This window comes from Bos taurus, chromosome 7 (assembly GCF_002263795.3).
Source record: "Bos taurus isolate L1 Dominette 01449 registration number 42190680 breed Hereford chromosome 7, ARS-UCD2.0, whole genome shotgun sequence".
NCBI classification, from domain to species: Eukaryota; Metazoa; Chordata; class Mammalia; order Artiodactyla; family Bovidae; genus Bos; species Bos taurus.
Genome location: NC_037334.1, coordinates 33095267 through 33118171, shown reverse-complemented (window position 1 = coordinate 33118171; position 22905 = coordinate 33095267). Strand labels below are relative to the sequence as shown.

At 35.8% G+C, this 22905-nt stretch overlaps 1 protein-coding gene across 3 annotated transcripts in view; it reads left to right on the top strand.

Moving 5' to 3' along the window:
* PRR16 (proline rich 16) overlaps window positions 1-22629 on the top strand; it is a 292995-nt gene extending 270366 nt beyond the window's left edge. For all 3 annotated transcript variants that reach the window (XR_001500637.3, XR_001500638.3, XM_059888698.1), the window contains one exon: window positions 21346-22629. The gene's annotated coding sequence lies outside the window, so the exon portion shown is untranslated. The remainder of the gene's footprint in view (window positions 1-21345) is intronic.
* The last annotated feature ends 276 nt before the right edge of the window (window positions 22630-22905 follow it).

Below are 22905 nucleotides of genomic sequence, written 5' to 3'. Positions count from 1 at the left end.
AATGTATATTTCCACCAACAGTGTGGTACTATTCCCTTTCCTCCACATCCTCTTCAACAACTGTTTTTGTGTTCTTTTTGATGATAGCCACTCTGACAGGTGTGAGGTGATATCTCATTGTGGTCTTGATTTGCATTTTCCTGATGATTAATGATGTCAAGCATCTTTTCATGCACCTGATGGCCATCAGCATGTCTTCTTTGGAAAAATGTGTATTCAGTTCTTCTGCCATTTTTTTTAAAGGATAGGTTGTTTATTTTTTTTGATGTTGAATTGTATGAGCTGATTATATATGTTGGATATTAAGCACTTACCACTCATCATTTGCAAGTATCTTCTCTTATTCAACATTCAATACAGATTTTGTTGATAGTTTCCTTTGCTATGCAAAGACTTTTATTTCATCCCATTTGTTTATTTTTGCTTTTATTTTCTTTGCTTTAGGAGATAGATCCAAAGAAATATTGCTGAAATTTATGTAAGTTTCCTAAGTTTTCCTCTAGGAGTTTTAATAGTATCTGTCCTACATTTAGGTCTTTAATTCATTTTGAGTTTATTTTTGTATTAGTATTTTTTATATTAAGGACTTATATACTTTAAAAATGACAGAGAACATAGCTTTACCTTAAAATATTATATAGCCATTAAATAATTTTGCAAAGATTTTTGATATGTTAAAAAAAAACATTTTGCAATAGAAACTGGTTCAATTTAAGGAAAAAATTAAAAACTGGAATAAAATATGCCAAAGCCATAATATCAATTGTCTTTTAGTGTCAGAAAGAGTGATATTTTACCCCTTCTTTTACTGTTCATACTTTCTGAGCATTTTCAATGTCCATGCATTATTTCAAGTAAAATAATACATTAGCACTGAAAAACAAGTATAAGAACATTTTATATATCCACTTGCTACATCTTTACAAATTTAAACAAGATGGGAAAACTCAATGCTGTGATCTGCACTGTGCCTCTTGTGCTCAGTTAATTATCTGAACATACAATTAAGAGAGGGACTATGTTCTTTAAGTAGTATTAGTTCGAGTGCTGAGTTAATTCTATGTGAACTGCTTTTAGTGACTGAGAATGGATGACTGCTTTTTAATGAAATCAGTATTTCCTTGTATTATTTATAATTTGTATTTTGTTATACCTTCATAAGCTACAAAGCTTCCTTTTCTCTTTCTCACACACTGGTCAGAAGACATTGTGATTCTGGCATTTGTGCAGCGGACCCGGAAGGAATGGTTGGAATGAGTGAGTGAAGATGGTTTAGCTCCTGCATCATGCCGCATAACAAAAGGCATTTTGCAGTTAGCACCAGACACCATGGTTTTCCACAGATCACAAATCCCAGAATATGTTAAACTCACATCAGACTGTTCTAGTTATAGCATTTATTGCCTGTGAAGAAGCTTCATGATTCCCTACATATTTGTCTTAATTGTGTAACTGTGAGGTCATTCATTGCTACCCCTGGAAGTCATATGTAGTCTGCTTATGAAGCTATGACAAACCTAGACGGTGTATTAAAAAGCAAAGACATCACTTTGCTGACAAAGGTCCATCTAGTCAAAGCTATGGTTTTTCCAGTAATCGTGTATGGATGTGAGAGTTGGACCATAAAAAAGGCTGAGCACCGAAGAATTGATGCTTTTGAATTGTGGTGTTGCAGAAGACTCTTGAGATTCCCTTGGACTGCAAGGAGATCAAACCAGTCAGTCCTAAAGGAAATTAACCCTGAATATGTGGTCATATATGGATGTGAGAGTTGGACTGTGAAGAAGGCTGAGCGCCGAAGAATTGATGGTTTTGAACTGTGGTGTTGGAGAAGACTCTTGAGAGTCCCTTGGACTGCAAGGAGATCCAACCAGTCCATTCTGAAGGAGATCAGCCCTGGGATTTCTTTGGAAGGAATGATGCTGAAGCTGAAACTCCAGTACTTTGGCCACCTCATGGGAAGAGTTGACTCATTGGAAAAGACTGATGCTGGGAGGGATTGGGGGCAGGAGGAGAAAGGGGCGACAGAGGATGAGATGGCTGGATGGCATCACTGACTCGATGGACGTGAGTCTGGGTGAACTCCGGGAGTTGGTGATGGACAGGGAGGCCTGGCGTGCTGCGATTCATGGGGTCGCAAAGAGTCAGACACCACTGAGCGACTGAACTGAACTGAACTGAACTGATTCATTGGAAGGACTAATGCTGAAGCTGAAACTCCAATACTTTGGCCACTTGATCAAAGAGCCAACTCATTGGAAAAGACCCTGATGTTGGGAAAGATTGAAGGCAAAAGATGAAGAGGGTGGTAGAGAATAAGATGGTTAGATAGCATCACCAACTCAATGGACATGAATTTAAGCAAATTCCAGGAGACAGTGAAGGAGAGGGAAGTCTGGCGTGTTGCAGTCCATGGAGTCAAAAAGAGTTGGACGTGACTGAGTAAACAACGACAATGTGATGTTTTTACTACGCACCAAGGTCATATGAATTTTGATATTTAAACCAAAATATACTTAGAGGTTTTGTGAGAGGGATAGCATCTTTATAGTTCACTTATCAATATTTTTCTGGCTAAGTATGAGTTTGAGATAGCTCTAAGTATGCCTTCTTACAAGACACTGGTGTAGTAAATGTCTCCCTCTGAAACAGAGAAATGTGATCAACTTTTTAACTTAGACTTAGATCATGTGCTCCATTCAGAGTAGATTCTCACCCATATCTGTTAAAGTTAGATTCCTATGTGAAAAACAGGGTCTCCAAATCACAACAGTTTTAGAAACAAAGCATTATTCAAGTTTGTTTCTTATATACAAGTCTTGAGGCAGATGAGGGCTGATATGGCAGTCCTGGTCTACAAAGGCAACACTGAGTTTCCTTTCAGCATTGCTTTTGGGCATCTCTGACATAGCGTGTTCATACTAAATGTGTAAATGTACAGCCAGAGCTCCAGCCATCAAATCTACATTCCAGGTAACAGGTTTGAGGAAAGGGAGAAACGTTAACAACAGTATGGGGAACTTCTCTTTTAAAAAGTTTTCCAAATGCTGCCACTCAGTACTTTCACTTCCATCCTCTTCCAGCTTTGTTAGATGGCCACATATACCATCAGGATAGTATCTATTCTGCGTGACCAACTGTCTAGCTGAAAAATCAGATGTTCTGTGTTAAAGGGAAAAACACTATTTCTATCAGACTACCTGCTAAGAGTTAAGGGGAGGAGTAGCCCCCAGAATGAAATGGATAATATATCAGGAAACAAGGAAATAAATACAGGGAGCAAATAGATTTCTAGTATCCTGAAAATAAGACTAAGAAATATGAATGATAATAAAGAGAGGGACGAAATACTTGGTTCTACAGAGCAAGACTGGGACAAAGGAATGGCAGAGAAGAGAAAAACAGGCTTTCTATTAAATCTTCAGTAACTGTATTATATGAGTATTAGCAGATTTTTGTATCTGATCCTAATATATCCCTTAACTTGCCCATAAGTTACAGATTTCCCATTACAGTATTAAATGAAGTTAACATTTTCCATAAGAGCATAAACTTGCTTATATTGCAGATGGAACTATATTCAATTATTAACTAAATTTTACAGTACTTCACTTCTTTTTTAGTTGATGAATTTCCTGTTGATATGAAGATATCAGTTTGTTCCTTACTCAAGTTTGAGGATTTAATTTCTTAAAGGGAAAGTTAATTTTGTAAAAAGGAAGATGAAAAAAATAGATAAAAAGCAGCTGCTGTGATATAATAACTTTATTGTCTAAATCTCAGTCATCCATGAAAAATAGAAAATTTTCACTCTTACAATGAGAATAGGGAGGTAGGAGAAAATACTGAGTTGTCCCCCTCAAACTAGGAGATTTAAACACTGGCCTTAGCTGTTTCTGTTCTAGAAAATTTTCCCATGAGAAGATTTTTCTTTGGAAAGAAGAACAATTCATGGATTATACTTTTGATTTGTATCTAAAGCTATCACTTTGCCCCAGGTCATTTAGATTTCTCTCATAGTTTTGTGTTTATCCTTTAGTATCTTTGCAGGAGACTGGTTCCAGGACACCTATCCCCCCATCACAGATACCAAAATCCAAGGATGCCCAAGTTCCTCATATAAAATGGCATACTATTTGTATATAACCTAGGCATGCCCCCCCCCCACCCAGTGTATACTTTAAATCATCCCTAGATTTTTAATACTCTTAATACAATGCAAATGCCATGTAAATAGTTGCCAGTGTGGCAAGTTCAAGTTGTGGAACTTTCTTGAATTTTTTAAATATCTTCAGTCTGAAGTTGGTTGAATCTGAGGATGCAAAACCTATTGATAATAGAGGCCAATTACATCAGACATTCTTTTGTGGGAGTTTTACAAAAGTACTAGTCATTTTCTGTAGCTGAGGTTTTCAAATGGAGTGAATGTGCCTTCCAGTAGACATTTGACAAATCCTGGAGACATTTGAGATTGTCAGAACTGGGGGTTGCTAATGCTAGTGAGCAGAGGTTCACAGTGCACCTGACATTTTCCCCTTCCCTACTGTCAGTGAGGAATGATCCAACTGAAATGTCAGTAGTACAGGGTTGTAAAACCATGATCTATATGAGTTTATTTGGAAGAAAGAATATTCCCTATTGACACTAAAGATATACCTCCATGTATATATATATATTTGATTTTTAAAAATAATACCTATGATTAAATTTGTACAACCCTAAATCAAGGGTTGTACAAGATGAATTCCATGCAAAGAATGGAATTCATGAATATAAAAATCATGAAATTAGAAGGCTGTCTATGAATTTAGAAATTGGAAGAGAAAGATTACATAGGTGTACATCTGCCTATTTTAAGGGATAAGTCCATACCATTTATTTGTCTAGAGGATTTGCTGTTCAGTCACTGAGTCATGTCCAACTCTTTGTGACCCCATGGACTGCAGCATGCCAGGCTTCCCTGTCTATCACCATCTCTCAGAGCTTGCTCAAACTCATGTCCATTGAGTTGGTGATGCATTCCAACCAGCTCATCCTCTGTCATCCCCTTCTCCTTCTGCCTTAATCTTTCCCAGCATCAGTGTCTTTTCCAATGAGTCAGCTCTTTGTATCAGGTGGTCAAAGTATTAGGGCTTCAGCTTCAGTCCTTCCAGTGAATATTCAGGATTGATTTTCTTGAGGACTGATTGGTTTGATCTCCTTACAGTCCAAGGGACTCTCAAGAGTCTTCTCCAACACCAGTTTGAAAGTATCAATTCTTCAGCACTCAGCTTTCCTTATGGTCCAGCTCCCACATCCGTACATGACTACTGGAAAAACCATATCTTTGACTAGACGAACCTATGTCAGCCAAGTAATGTCTCTGCTTTTTAATATGCCGTCTAGGTTTGTCATAGCTTTTCTTCCAAGAAGCAAGTGTCTTTAATTTCGTGGCTGCATTTAATTAATTTAAATTAATTTCTTTAATTTAATGTCAGAGAATTCTTGTGTATTAATCAGCAGTTTTCTTCCCTCCAGTGAGCACACTACTGTTTCAAGTACTGTTTCCCAGCACATTCTCTAACTGTACTGTATTAAGGCATTACATTCATGGAAATGAAGTTTAAAGATTCCCAGTGGAATCCCCTATAATTAATAGAAATAATATCAACAAGTAAAGTTCCTTTTGGAGAGCCTGTGATTTAAGAAACCAGATTTCCCATCTTAACAAACATTTCTACAATTTACACAGGAATACAGTAAATATTCTTTGTGATACATGTTGCTTTGGTATTTAGTGCAATGACATACTCTCTACGGTTAACAATGCATTTCCTTAAAATTTGTTCCTTGCCTCTTTTCCTATCTCTGAAAATGACATTACTATCTAGCCAAATCACCTCATGGGAGACAGTAGAGAAAAATCGCCCTCATTTCTTCATTTTCAACTCCAATCATTTTGCAGTTCTGTCCATTCTACATCCTAAATTTTGTTTGAATCTCTTCCTCTGTTTTCAATCCCTTATGCAATTTTTTTTCAGTTCAATATCTCACTTTCAACTGAAATACCTCCTTAATGGACAGCAAACCCTATCTCGTATTTTAGGTCTGCTCTATTCCATTTCATTCTACATACACCTGCAGAGCCGTCCTTCTAAACTGCAGATATGAACCAGGTCACCTTCCAGTTTAAAACACTGAAGGGTCTCTTTCTGTTATTTACTTGCTAACATTCCCCCTTCTGGCTTTGTCTCCTGTTATTGCTACCCTTTCTGGAGGTAAGATTTTAATTACATTGATTTCTCACCATCCCTTTATATGCATTTTTGACTCTGTCCCTGTGTTGCTTGAATAATTTTCCCTCTCTTATTGAACACCAAGGAAGCTGACTTCAAAGTCTTCCACAATTCCTTCAAGCAGAGGTCATTGTTCTCTAATTTCTGCTCAAAAATCATTTGGTACTTCCTTTAATATCTTCACCTTTGTTTTCCAAAGGCCTTGAGCCATTCATGCACCTATGAACATTTCCAATAAATGTTTCTGTAATGGGACTGACAATACTGTGTAAAATTCAAGACGTTGCTCGGTACTGGAACATCGTAGTCAAACCTGTCTTTGTTGGCCAGGCTAAATAATGGAGGGATGATGAATTCATGGCGGGCGGGGGCGGGGGGGGGGGGTGATGAAATAAAAATTTTACTATTAGCTCTTAAAAATTGTAACTTTCGTTTTAGCTTTCTAAAATACTATTATGAGTAGTATAGAACATTGTTCTATGTAAGAACAAGCATTATGTAGTATTATCTACTTGTTCAAGTAGAACAAGTATTACTCTCTTTTTAACCACAATTCCTATTGCTATTGATGAAAAATATACAGTAGCTTCATTACAGTTAATTGCAGAGGGTAGGAGTTCACAGGTTTTAAGTTGGGTGAATGAACAAAGTAACACCATTTAGCTTTTTGTTTTAAGATATTGAATGACCCTGAGTCCAGGGATGATGCTAAATAGCTTATAATGCACAACATAACCTCCTGACCCTGAAGAAATAATTATACAGACCAGAATGTTAGTAATGCCAAGGATACTAAACATTGCACATATTTTATTAAAGATGAACCTGGAGGCTGTTGAAATGTACGGGGCTGTTTATATTCACACTAAGTTGCCTCAAGCTTCTAAGTTTTTATTGTATATACTATGAGGCCTTTTTCAAATTACACCCATCTCCACCCCTGAATCCAGTTTATCCAGAAGCACACTGGCTTCTGGGCCTCTATTAAAGTTAGGATTCCACTGACAATGCAGAATTGAAAGTGCAGAAATCATACATGCTGTCTGTACATTTTTCCTGAGGTGAAAAAGGGAATATTTGAATAGAATATATTAGGCTTCAAAAGTGCCTTGAAAGCCAAATACTGAGACTATTTTTGGTTTAGTCATTATTGAAAGAATAATTGAATTCTAAATATAATATGTTAGTGACACTTTGATAGTATAGTTTACGTCTTTTAGAATTAAAGAGATATGTCATTGAATTGTATTTGTGAAGTATCATGGCAAATAGTGTTAGGGTACCTGGGACATCCTTCTGATTAATTTCAAGTTTAATGGCAGTGAAGACAGCTTGTTGTTCAGTTACTTGTCTCATTTACTAAGGATCATCTGTTTTCTATTGGTAATGTGAGTGTATACATATGGATACTCATGGTTTCTAGTTCCCAATGGTGGCAAGATTGAAGTAAAGGTAATAGGAAATTGACCTTTTCTCAAGTTAAGTGAAAAATATCCTAGATAACTTCCAATTAAAAAACTTGTAACATTCTCTTACTCCTCTCAAGATGAGCAGAAAAAAAAGTTAGAGAAATTCCAGATGCTGCATTTGCAAAAACTTTCCAGAAATACCATTTTATTATAGTTGGTGGAAGATATTTTGCCCATCCTTGAGCTTATAGTATTCAGTCCTGTGTGCCTAAAATGCAAAGCATTTTGGAAGATAAAAAATAACATTTAAAGAGAATATATTTTATTTTGCTTTATTTTTATTTTCTTTTGAGTACAATGTTTTAAAAAGGGAGATGGAGACTAGAGGTAGCCTCTGAGCATGGGTAACTAGATGTTTTTCTTAAGTCTAGTGACTTCAGCCTGCATGCATGCATGTGCATGCTCAGTCACACTCTTTGTGACGCCATGGACTGTAGCCTACCAGGCTCCTCTGTCCATGGAATTCTCCAGGCAAGAACACTGGAGTGGATGGCCAGTTCCTTCTCAAGGGGATCTTTCTGACCCAGGGATTGAACCTGTATCTCTTGCGTGTCCTACAATGGCAGGTGAGTTCTTTACCACTGCACCCAGAAGTTACTGGGAATGCCAGTAACTTCAGAGACCTTAGCAACTCAAGAGAATCTCTGATTTCCTGTTCAGACTATAAAATTGCTTTATTCAGCAGATTTTTAATGGCTAACTTCCCTGTCCTTGACTTCTAACCCTACCTGTGCTTGGGGAAGAAAGACTAGTTAGCTGATTATATGAGGTTAATAAAAATCCAACCCATAAAGTCGCACTTGCTGTTTCACAGACGGCATCCTATCATTTATTTAAAAGCCAGGAGAAAGAACTACCATATCATAAAAATGAGAGCAGCATTTTATTGCTTGTCTGGAGAACTTTATTGTTGAAAAACATCAGCAGATATTAGAGGGGGAAGTATTGGTATCACTTGTTTCATGTAATAAATTAAAAACCTGAAATGAATGCGGTTTGACAGAATGTTTAAGCAAGGAGGAGGGAGCAGCGTTAGCATTTTAATTTTGTTTTGATTGAAGATACTTTCATTCCAACATGAAAAAATCATGCCATTCCTCCAGCATGCCTCATTTCCAGGGAAACTCACTGAAATGTGCACGTGTTAACATTAGTTTCAGCTGTCTTTAGTGCACTTACACAAAGGAGTTTTGCCAAAAGAAGGGATAAATACCACAGCCATTCATTTCACAGTGCTCTCCAATCTGGCTGCAACTGTTTCTTTAAGCAGCAAGTCAGTGAATAAAAAAAGGAAATTAAAAGGAGGGGCAGGAAAAAGGGGATTTAGGAAGAAGAGGGGTTTTAAAACCTTCTTGGCTTTGAAGAAAACAATTCAAAATCATTAGCATGAGTGATATTCCTGTTTAGCCTAGGCTAATGAAAACATTATGAAAGCAGAGAATTTTTAAAAACAAAATAAAACAATATAAACACAAAAACAACACTGTCCTCTGAACACCATTAGTGTAGATCAAGGGGAACCAGGGTAAGTAAACATCCAGGTTTTAGAGTTAAATTCCACCCGCCCCCCAACTTCCTCAGATTAAGAAGTAAATATCCTCATTTAGTGTGCTTTTCTGTGTTCACAGAAAAAGACTAAGTGTACTGCTGTTTTTTCTATATTGATTCGTTAAGCATTTGTTTACACTTCTGTACTTTTTCACCATGCACTTTATTGCCCTAAAGTAATTACATATTAGAAAACATTTATAACACTTTGGTTGCAAAAATGGCCATTGTTGCTAATGGTTATTTTGACTCTGGTTTTATTTCCTGAGAAATCCACTGCTGTGGCCTCATCCAGCTGTGGGAGGTGGAGCACCAGATGATGGCAAGTCTCCTTTGGACTTATCTGCCCCAAAGTATATTTGTCCAATGATTCTTTTTATGAAAGGAAATATGTCAATGTTGTAAAATCATTTTTACCTACGTTCTCATGTATTTTCTTCATCAACTCTGGGAGGTACATGTTAATGTCATTCCATTTTTTTAAATTTATTAAAATATAGTTGATTTACAATATAGTGTTTTATTGTACAACATGATTCAGTCATATATATACTTATATTTATACTTTTTCAGATTCTTTATCTATATAGATTATTGCAGAATATTGAGTAGAGTTCCCTGTGCTATAGTAGGTCCTTGTTGGTTATCTATCTTATATATAGTATTGTAAGTAACTACATATTAGATATATAAATATATAGTATTGTGTGTTTGTTAATCTCAACTTCCTGATTTATCCCTCCCCTCCACGTTTCCCATCTGGTAGCCATAAATTTGTTTGCAATATCTGTAACTGCTTTGTCAATAACTTCATTTTGTATCACTTTTTAAATTAGATTCCACATATGAGTTGGAGAAGGAAATGGCACCCTACTCGAGTATTCTTGCTTGGAGAATCCCATGGACAGAGGAGCCTGGCAGGCTACAGTCTATGGGGTCACAAAGAGTCAGACACAACTGAGTGACTAACCCACACACCACGTATAAGTGATACTGATACTATGTGATATTTGTCTTTGCCTGTCTGACTTTCTTCACTTAATATGATAATCTCTAGGTCTACCAATGCTGCTGCAAATGGCATTCATGCTGTTGCAGGAAGGCGGACCCCTTCTAGGGCCCAAAACTGGGCTCTTGTCTAACACTCAGAAATGAATTGTCCGAGGAGACACATGTGCTGACAAAGCAAGAGATTTTATTGGGAAAGGGCACCCGGGTGGAGAGCAGTAGGGTAAGGGAACCCAGGAGAACTGCTCTGCTGCGTGGCTCGCAGTTTCGGGTTTTATGGTGATGGGATTAGTTTCCGGGTGGTCTTTGGCCAATCATTCTAATTCAGAGTCTTTCCTGGTGGTGCACGCATCACTCAGTCAAGATGGATGCTAGCGAGAGGGATTCTGGGAAGTGGACGGACACACGGTGTCTCCTTTAGATCTTTCCCGAACTCTTCCAGTTGGTGGTGGCTTATTAGTTCTGTATTCCTTATCAGGATCTTCTGTCATAAAATAACTCATGCAAATGGTTACTATGGTGCCTGGCCAGGGTGGGCGGTTTCAATCAGTGTGCTTCCCCTAACAATGCTATGTGATTTTTTTTTTTTTTTTTGACCAATGAGGAAATTTTGTCTCAAAATCTTTCTTGTCCTTAAAAGTACTGTGGTATGGAACTTAATTATGATCCTCAGACTCCAAAATCATAACATCATACCAGGCACTGTGTTTAGAATTTGCAAGAGTTTGCTAGTTGATCAATCCATGCAGAGTTTAGCATTAGCCAAGTTGGTGGCAATCTTGAGTAATCTAGTGATTCATTTGTGCCCATAATGAGCAGAGGAAAAATATTTGTAGAAAGTATTCTTCAAGGTAATACTTCCACCTTCAACTGAAAGGATGAAATAAAAGTACTTTTTTTTCCACACAATTTACTCTTATCCTAAAGAAGACTTTAACTATGATATTTAATTGTATCATTTATGTAGAAGTAATAATTTTTTTTTCAAAAAGTTGACAAAAATATCCACTGTCTAAGGTAAGCTTTTAAGATTTTTTTTGAAAGTCTTTTATGATATACATATATTGAAATAATTGTAAATATCTCATTAATACCTTACAGCATTACCACATTATAGTAACTTCACTATTGTAAATAATATCTTTCAGAACACATAATTTCCATCATTATTAAAAACTATGTCATAAAATTGATTTCAACTGAATTAAATTAATTGGTAAAATAATTGAAAAACATCCTTTTCAAACTGATAGGATTCTACATAGATAAACACATGTGAAAAAAGAAATCTAAAGTTTAACATGATAACAAAGTGTTTTCTGCTGTGCAGATGCAGATATTCTATGGATAGGAAAACTTCTATATTTTTATTTATATTTATTGCTAATTTTCTTAGAGAATTTCCCCATATTCAGTTGTCCAGTACTTATATATTATGGGCTTCTGTGGTAGCTCATCTGGTAAAGAATCCACCTGCAATTCAGGAGACCCCAGTTCGATTTGTGGGTTAGGAAGATACACTGGAGAAGGGATAGGCTACCAAACTCCAGTATTCTTGGGCTTCTCTGGTGGCTCAGCTGGTAAAGAATCTGCCTATGATGTGGGAGACATGGGTTTGATCCCTTTGTTGGAAAGATACCTTGGAGAAGGGAAAGGCTACTCACTCCACTATTCTTTCCTGGAGAATTCCATGGACAGAGGAGCCTGGCCAGCTACAGTAGATGGGGTTGCAAAGAGTTGGACATGACTGAGTGATTTTCACTAACACTATATATTATACATGAATTTTACAAAGTATGTCCTTATTTTAGAAGGTAACGTTTGGATGGCTAGTTTACACACTAGATAAAGATTCTATTTTTCTATGAAAAAAAAACAAAAAAACATCTTAGCAAGTGGGCACTAATAATTTACTTACAATAAAGTGACCATTTGCTAAGACGTTGCCATGTCATGTAAACATTTTAAGGTGTATCTTTAGCTTATTTATGTAAATAAGCTTATTTCATGTAAATCCTTATATAGGTATGTGCATTGTTCTTATGTAGTTGCTTTTGAAGAAAAAAATGAAGCTAACAGAACATAGTAATAGACAAAGCTAGACATGTGCTTCGGAGAAGGCAATGGCACCCCACTCCAGTACTCTTGCCTGGAAAATCCCATGGATGGAGGAGCCTGGTAGGCTGCAGTCCATGGGGTCGCTGAAGGTCAGACACAACTGAGCGACTTCACTTTCACTTTCATGCATTGGAGAAGGAAATGACAACCCACTCCAGTGTTCTTGCCTGGAGAATCCCAGGGACGGGGGAGCCTGGTGGGCTGCCGTCTATGGGGTCACAGAGTCGGACATGACTGAAGTGACTTAGCAGCAGCAGCAGACATGTGCTTGGGCTATTCTGAATTTCAAAGCTTAACTCCTTAAGCTTGGAGTGGGGCCAATGAAACAGTCTATTTGGGACAACTTTCAATCATGGGTGTGTGACCATTGCAATTGCATAGGGCCGTGTCTTCAGAAGCATCCCGCCCCGCAATGTGCCCACATACCGCCTTAAGCTTGGGGTTTAATGCTTTGCAGTCATTGTCTTGTAATTTTTATCTTTGAATTTGTGTTGCATAAGTACAGTCTGTTAGGATGATAGAGAATGTTCTGGGGCTTGAAGCTTTCCCTCAGGTGTGGTTCTACATTCACCACCCACCAGGATGAGCTCCGGGCTACCCACTTCCCCCCACATGCCAAGATCATTGCCGCCCTTTGGCTTGGTGGAGGCCAAAACACTGGCAGCCGTGTGATGTGTTCTTATGTGCAAGGTAAAGCTTGTGCGAGTCTGCATTCAACCTGTCTCAGAAGAGCATGACATTAGATAGCACACAAAAGAAAGACTAGGGAGGAGAGGACAGAGCTTTTGTTCTTGCTTTTTGCACAAGGGACATTCATTCTATTTTTCACTGGACTCTGCATATTTTGGAACTAGACTTAGTAATTTACAAATAGATTATTGAATGTCATGTCTGATACACTAGCCCAGATGAGAAGGGAAATTCTGAGGTGCATGGTCTTTTAGGGTATCAGGTATTTTAGAAAATGACATCTGTTCCTAAAGGCTTGAATGTCGCCTCTCTAAACTGTTGCTTGGTCAGGCACACACGTATTTACTAAATATCCCCAGTAAGTCCATTATTACATAGTTTGTTCAGTGTGTCCTGCTCATGGAATTACAGATTTCTTAGTCAGGATCTGCACTGCTCTGGGATATGAAAAACAGGAAAGCTATCAGAGAATCACACTTCTATTTTAGAAAATGTCATAGATAATTCATAAGAAGAAATTAGTTGTGCCAACGTAAAACATGATGCTGGAATTAGCAGTATGCTTTTCTTCATATCAGAATAAACATTTTCAAGGTAATTTTCTCAGTATTCATAGTTCGTGAAGCATGGACTAAAATGTTATGCCAAACTAGCTAGATGTTTAATGGAACGTAAAGATGACAATGAAGTACATCCATAACTGGCTTTTCCTAATTTAATTGCTTTAGACCAAGTTATATGTGTATCTGTGTAATAACTAAAACAATTCAACTTTTTATAACTTGGACCCAATACATGGGCAGAATATAAAGCATGCTACATGAGTGAGAGGAAATGTCACATCATGTTTTTAAAAGCCCACCTAGGTCTTCTTATCTATGTTCTAGAATGCTTCATCTACATTCTCTTTCAAACAGGTTACACATTGCTTACCTATCTTTTGAGAAAAAGATTGCCTCAGAATTCTTATTAAAAGGTTTTTGAAACATTTTTTTTGCACATATTAAAAAAAAAAAAAACAAACTCTGTCCAACTTCTTTTGCTATAGTGGCTTGTTCATTTTTATTAATTCTTTCTGAAAGAGTGTTATTTAATCTCATTCAAAATTCTCCCTTGCATCAGACTTCATTATTGTAGGCATATCATGACTAAGACAACTCTGGCATCATCCAGAGGGGACTCAGGTGTTAGTTACATCTTCAGACCATAGTACAAGATGCAGGGGGTACACAGTTTTCCCTTAAGCCTTCTCCTGACTATGCTTAGCCTTCTATACATCACAGAATATTGAAGCCAATTACATTTTTATAAATGCATGGATGAAAAAGAACCTCCATGTGTATAATACCCAGTACTGGTTTTAGGCTCAACTGGACAGTCAGTCTCACATGACCCTAACAGGCCACACTTGACAATGGTTCCATTAGAAGGCTGTAATGCAATAAACCATGTGAATCAGTTGAGCACATTCAGGTGATTCTTTAACATGGCAGTTCCCACAAGTGTCTAGGGCTAAAGTCTTTCTCCAGTACTGTGAAATGACAGCTCAGGTATAAATATGAGATCATGGGTAAGGATGAGACCTATTCTAATATTTCCCATGTCCCAGATAGGAGTCGGTATCTTTTATAATAGCCCATAAGCAAAAAATATCACCAGTTACAAAAATGTACCTCACTCAAATTCTACAAGGTATTTATAGTCATACACAGGCCCCCCAGACCAGATTCAGTTTACAAATCAGGGCTTTTTTTTTTTTTTTTTTCAGGGCTTATTTTTATGATAAGCAATGTAGCCTGATAATACAGCTGACATAGGTTTCCATGGAAACTAAGCTAGAAAGTTCTCTCAAGGTCATATTTCTTTTCATAAAGAAGGAAAAAATATCTTGCCATCCCTCCATTCATATTAGAAAACACAAATATTAGGAATTTGAATTACCAAACAGGCCTTATTCTCTGACTTACAATGCAATAAAATTCAAAATGACAGCTATAGTGTAACTCAGAAAATTGAAAAAAGAATAATAAAATGATCTCAAGAAAAGTAGATAAGAAAAACTAATAAAAACAAAAACAAAATTAACAAAAATTATCAAACTATGAAAGAAGATTTGATTAAAAATAATTTGTTTTATTTTGAAAAGAATGTCAACATAATTCTTTTTGCCAAATGTCTAAAAAGTTAGGACTGGGGTCAACAAAAATACTAGACTGGGTGGTCTAAACAACAAACATTTATTTCTCACAACTGGAGGCCAGGAAGTCCAAGATCAAGGCACCTGCAGGTTCAGAGTCTGGTGAAAGCCCAATTCCTGGTTACTACTTCTCCCTGTACTTCTTAAATGACAGAATGGGTGAGCGCTCTTTGTCGTCTTCTCTATAAGAGTACTGATCCCACTGTGGGTCATAGAGGATATGAAACGAGTTGCCAGTCCAGGTTCGATGCACGATACTGGATGCTTGGGGCTGGTGCACTGAGACGACCCAGAGGGATGGTACAGGGAGGGAGGAGGGAGGAGGGTTCAGGATGGGGAAGACGTGTATACCTATGGTGGATTCATGTTGATATTTGGCAAAACCAATACAATATTGTAAAGTTTAAAAAAAAAAAAAAGAGTACTAATCCCATTCGTGAGGGTTCTGCCCTCATTACTTAGTCACCTCCAAAAGGCCACACCTCCGAATGGCATCAGATTGAGGATTAGGTTTCAATGTATGAATTTTGGAGGGATACAACTACTCAGTCTATCATGCCATTGAAGATGAGGAAGAAAAAAATAAGTGAGGAACTTTAGGAATCAGAAGGAAAAGCACTTAAAGGGAAGGGTTTCTATGTTTCAGTGTAGGTAGAACAGTTAATTTTATAGAAAAAACATAAATAACCAAAAGCCTCAAGAAACATTTTTAAAAACAATAACAAGAGAAGAAAACAAAAAGCAGTCAAGACTTTCCCATATTATAGGCATGATAATAAAAAAAATTTATGAACCACTTCTATCACTGACACTGTTTTAACATTTTACTAGAGATACTAAACAAATGAAAAAAGACAAAAATAAAAACCACAAAAGGTCTAAACTTTGAAAAGAAGATGAAACAGTATTTATAGATGATATGAATATTTATCTTGATAATCCAAGAGAATTGGTGAAAACCTATTAGTTTCCCTGGTGGCTCTGCTGATAAAGAATCCACCTGTAATGTGGGAGACCTGGGTTCCATTCCTGGGTTGAGAAGAGCTCCTGGAGAAAGGAACCGCTACCCACTCCAGTATTCTGGCCTGGAGAATTCCATGGACTGTATAGTCCACGGGGTTGCGAAGAGTTGGAAATGACTGAGCGACTTTCATTTCACTTCACTTCATGTATTAGTACCAATAAGAGAAAGTAATTAAATTAGCTAGATATAAGGATATTTAAAAATTCAACATAGTCTTCTATACCAGTAATTAACACAAAATGTGATTTAAGATATTCTAGCATAATAGAAACAACAGCTATATACTATCTAGGAATAAATTGAACAAGAAATGTTAAAGATGCCTATGAAGAAAATAGTACTGAGCAACCTAATCTGGGAGTCTAAATAGTTGTGATGATCCAATAAGTTCCTCATATTAATACTTTAATATTGTAATAAAGATGTCAATTCTGCCCCAATTAGTTTATAAATCCCATGCTGACCCATAGAATTTTAAAATTTTGCTAAAAGAAAAAGACATCTGAATCTGAAATGTATACTGGAGATGACTAGTGTCCAGACATACATCATGTATGTATGTGAATTGTTTAATGATAACAATAGAATATCAAAACACAGTAAGATTTAGATAATTCAGTAACCATAGTTAAAATAGTTGGCAATCCATTTGGAAAATATGAAGTTAGATTCATAAGTAATACTACAACAGACAAGTTAGATAGATTCAACCAGGATGGACAAACTTTTTCTATAAAGGCTCAGATAGCAAATATTTCAGTCTATGTGGATCCTACTCTGTTTAACAAATAGTCATCTCTATAGCGATAGTGTCAAATGGCATAGGGATAGTGAATTTGGCTTCAGGTTTAGTCTCACCAGAGCCAGAATGTCCATACTTGGAAATTGGTTAGACCATCTACTTCATTAGGGGCTTCCCTGCTGACTCAGCGGTAAAGTCTGTCTGCAGTGCAGGAGATATGGGTTCAATCCCTGGGCCCAGAAGATCCCTTGGAGAAGGAAATGTCCACCCACTCCAGTATTCTCACCTAGAGAATTCCATGAGCAGAAGAGCCTAGCAGGCCTACAGTCCATGGAGTTGTGACTTAGCAACTAAACCACCACTATCTATTTCATAGCTTGATATAATGATTAAATAATATGTGAAAGTATTTAGCTCTGTGTTTAGATATAAGAGAAATCTAAGTTTTTATTCTCAATTTTCCATGCTTGGCCTAATATCTTCCTTAGAATAGGTACTTCATACATCTTTGTTTGACTTTATCTTGCTGCTATCAGTTTAACAGTTTGGGGGAAATAAGACAGATTTTATTGAAATGACTTTGATTTCTTCATAGTTACTACTTCTTAAAATTAAACAGACTCATGAAACATGACACATTATCCCACAGTTTAAAATATTTTAAATTTTATATATATGTACATAATATATATTTGTATATAAATGCTTATTTTTTTATAAACTATATTTTAGAATAGTACACATTTATATAAAATTTATGTATTTATATTTAAGAAATATAAAGGAAAGAATCATAAAAATTACATGTTTCACATAGGTATAGAATCATAAGACACTTCTATTTGGACAAAATTTATGTAATATTTTCAATTTTTTTTTAGCATTATTTGCTGTCTTTGACATTTTAAAATCTTGTTGTTCTTGCTGTGTAGAAATGTTCTCAGTCACTTAAGATGCTACTTACATAAAGTAATTTGACATTTAATGACTTAAAGCCTAAAAATTTTAAAAAGAATGAAACAACCCACCAATCTGAAGAATGGATCAGAAAGCATTTCCATGAGCACTTCAATTTATTGATTATACAAAATTTTGGTATATGTTATTTATGTTTCATATTTCACTGCTGAGTAAATTTATTTAACTTGTGTAATTGTGATGGTGTATTACATGTTTCCATATTTGAAGCAAACATAAAAAAAAAAGAGAATGCTAAGATTTAAAAATGTTTGTATTTTAAGACCTGTAATAATGAAAATGAATGAAAAATTTTAATTGTGAAATTATACACAAAATGTTATTTGGGGTTTTCTTTAGTGGGAGGAAATATTTGAGTCTGAGATTAACAGATTGAATTGATATCTAATACCATACAGTGAAAGGCCTGGATATTGGCAATGTATCTTCAAAACTCAGCAAGACTTAAATGCGTTCCTTAATACCCAATCTTAGAATCTAATCGAGGACTTAGACATGTACTAGTTATTGAATAGAAGATTTTATTCTCTACTTTAAATGTATGATCACTTAGGGCTCAGAGGCAGTATCTGCTTCCATGAAAACTTGGTGGAACAAGGAAAGTTTCATAATGTTTGCTCTTATCGTAAATAGGTAGAAAATGAATGAAACCCTGTCCCAATGAAGAAAGAAAGAATGAGTTATTTTTCTCTCTTCATTTTGCCACTAAAAAAGCATCTGCAACTGGAATTATTAGTTGTTGCTTTCAGCCGATGGCTTTGCCATTGCTTTTCTGTAAATGTCTGCCATATGCATCCCTCTTCCCTTGCGTTGTACTTTCCACATTTCCTCCAGCCACTCTTCTCATCAGAATTTTCCAGTGGTTCCTATTGCATTTAAGATAAAAATCTAAATATTTTCACATAGAATAAAAAGACATTTTTGGCCCCTGCTAGCCTCATATTTTCTCCCTCCACTTCTATGCTATACAATATTAAAGGTACTACACTCTCCCCTGCTTCTGCATCTTTGCCCATGCAGTTCTCTCCATCTGCAATACTTACATTTCATAATAAATAGCAACATATCACTTTTGCAAACTCCAACCCATCCATCAAGTCTCAGTTCAAATGCCTTTTTCTGTAGGCTTCTACTCGCATGCTCCCATTCGTTAAATATATTTTATGACACAACTCTTCTTTTACTATGACTATTACCTTTTGGTACTAATCTTTTTGAGGGCAGGAGATTGCATTTTTATATCTCTGATTCCTATAGCATATTTGATATACAATGGAAGGTGAATACATATTTTAGAATGAACGATAGATTGTTTTACCAGTTTCAATAAGCTGTAATAAATAATGATATAGCCTACTAAGGAGTTCTATATCACAGAGCTGCTGCTACTGCTAAATCGCTTCAGTCGTGTCTGACTCTGTGTGACCCCATAGATGGCAGCCCACCAGGCTCCCCCGTCCCTGGGATTCTCCAGGCAAGAACACTGGAGTGGGTTGCCATTTCCTTCTCCAATGCATGAAAGGGAAAAGTGAAAGTGAAGTCGCTCAGTCATGTCCGACTCTTAGCGACCCCATGGACTGCAGCCTACCAGGCTCCTCCATCCATGGGATTTTCCAGGCAAGAGTACTGGAGTGGGGTGCCATCACCTTCTCCGATATCACAGAGCTATGACAATATAATTGGTACACTGACTTTTGTCTTGGTCCCAAGTACATGAATTATGTTCCTAAATATTTGTAGAAAGTCACCTTTGTGTATTTTGCATGCTTTTAATAGTAAAACTGAAAGTTTAATTATTGTAAACGGTTGCTAATACGTTAGTAATTATTTGAATGCCAATTGCCTCTATATAAGCAAAAGAAAAACATATATAAAGGATTTATATTTCTAGGTGATACAAAATGACACAGGCAGATACAAGCCATGTTGCACTGAGTACAGGTTAGGCCAGTTCAGTCCAGCCTTCTCCACTCCTCTGTACTGATACAGTCTCACATCATCCTAAACAACTACATGACAAAAGCTTGTCTTCTATGACTTCTCTTTCATAAAACATCTTTAATGATGAGCCAGATTAAGTCCTCAACACACATTTACTAATTATGTTGGGTGACTTCTTTAGTTTTAATCTTAGAGTTGAGTGAGAGCATTATTTTTTTCATTTTGATTATTTACATTATTTCATTGTGGAACTGTATCTTGGTAGTTGAGAGTAAAAATGAAAATAATTCTAATTCATCCAATAGAATGGTAATGATTAAGGGTCTCTCACAGAAGGACTAAAAGATTTATGCTGTTGTCTATATGTATGTCTGTGTATTGGAGAAAATATCTTGAACTTGGGCCTCACCTACCCTCAAATGAAAAGGTTTAAAACAGGGGGGTCTCAGATGGATTTAAGGGATTAAAAATACACTTAAAACCATTACTCTGTGTCTCTGAGATTTCTAATAATTTGCTGTTCAATTATGGCCCAAGATTTATTTTAATAACTTTTGGGATCTATTATAATAAATTATTACAGAAATATTCTCTATTATATCATAATGTAAAGAGAATACCATACTTGCTCGACATTAGTGGTGCTGAGCCTGTTTGATGTCAGGAAGGCAGGGTGAAAATTATGGCTAGGTTTTATTTTCCAATGTTTTCAGAAAAATTTATTCATTAATTACAAATGTGGATATACGTTATTTTAAGGTGCTAATTTGAAGGTACCATAGATTCTAAAGAAAGGCTAGTTCTTGGGCAGTTGTGGTATATCATGAAAAAGGGTGTCTTTTGGCAGTTTGATAATATATTTAGACTATATAAATTGCAATGAAACATTACATTAGGCAAAATGTTTTGAAAATACTGTTTGGTAATTGAAAATGAAGGTCCTACCTTAATAGGTCTGATTTCTTGATTAACTTTTTTTTGAGGGTGATGCATGTTGAAAAGTTTATTGTCTTAAAATTTATGAACTCTTTTGAGAACTTGGTACAAGTGGACAAATTTACCCTAAGTTTTAAAAACTGTCAGAGGTAAGAGATCTTTTAATTGAAATATAAACATGGTGCTACTAAATTTTGATGACTGTTATCAAATATTGTTTTTATATATAAGATTTAAATGGAATATATGTTCAAAATGTGATTATACTTTTAAAGTAAAATCCTTAATAATTCAAAGAACTTTAAATTGCATACTACTAACAAATTATTTCTTCATTTTAAATAATTTTTATATCTTTTATTAAACTATACTTGCTATTTAAACTGATATTTTGTCTTTTGCTTTCTTTTTTCTGACAGCTCCTTCAGGTTGGAAGGAACACCTTTATTTGGAGGCATGTCAGTTCATTTTTCTCACTTCAGATTCATCACTATGACTTCTTGAGGCCAGATCTAATTTTGAAATAACCAGAAAATTGTCCATCTTGGAGCAGCAAACCCCTCAACTTGGAGCACAAATGATCACTGATATGGTCTGCTTAAAACTATCTGCCTCTAGTCTGACAGCCATGAGCAGAGCCCTGGGGGCAAAAAAAAAAAAAAAAAAGCCACAGCCTTAAATGTCTTCACTCAGAAATTACCAAGAAGATTAAAAAAAAAAAAGAAATGAAAAAGACTAAATAAGCAAGCCTACAAAAAACCAAAAAGCAAACAAACAAAATTCATCTCACTTTATCATTGAAATTATCCCCAGATGTGAACCTCCCAAAGTTTATATTTAGTAATTAAGCCAGTAAATTATAAATTGATGTAACGTTTGGGAAGGTGAAAGTATAGAAATAGGTGTCTATAGCTAGAATTACTCAGCATTTCAAAATATGTAAACAAAACAAAAACATACACAACAAAAACTGAACAGAGGAATATTGCCGCAATGAACAGTATAAGGACAGAATGTTGTTGTTTGCAAACAGAGAGGACATTTGTCATCTTGTGTACACCTTCAAAGCCATAATGGTGTAAGAGTATTGTTGTCAATTGCTTAAAAAGTTTCTGCATTCGATCCTTCACTCCATACTGGTTGAGAGAGGGGAGGTCAGTTCTTACTGATTACTTCCCAACGCACTTCTACTATTTGCACTGTCACTTCCATTCAGGGTAATGATGTGTGCTGTTATTTGCACAGATGGTCCCATGAGTTTTGAGACCACAACAAACAGTTTCTTGCAGGAGTCCAAAAAGGAAACATGTAAGAATTCTCCAGGCATTGATTTCTCTTTCTTCCATTAAAAAAAAAAATCAGTTATAAAAAAATGGACTTGTCTCAGATTAAAGAACTACAGAATAATAATGAAAAAGCATCAGGGTGGTCCAACGAATGAAAAAGGGATCAAAAATTGTTTTTTTTTTTTTTTTTAGTGAGGATCATTTTATATCATTTACAGCGAAGAAGTCAAATACAGTGAACTGTACACTAAACATCTGTGTTGAACATCTATTTGTTCTCTTAACAAAATCATTTGTAATTTGTATTTGACATATAAGAGATTTTTATAGCCATTTATCTATGCCTCATGGGGAAATGTACTACACAAACAGCATTTTCAGTTTATTTTTCTAAATAAATGTGTTGTTTGTATTATTCGTAGTTGCTCATTTGATTTGCTTTTCATTACCTGGAAGATAAGTTTTCTTTGGTCATAGGTAAGCTTTTGTCATACAAATTCAGAACTTCTGGAATACTAAAATTTCAAATATTTTGTGGTATAAAATTGTGTTTTCTATTCCCTAAACTCTGAAGAAGAATTGATATATTTTTCATGAGAACTTTCTTGTAAAGGATTATTTTTTAATATTCTAGTTATGCTATCTGAAGTTAGTTTTAAAATACTGAGGACATTGCTGGAAAAGAAAAAATAA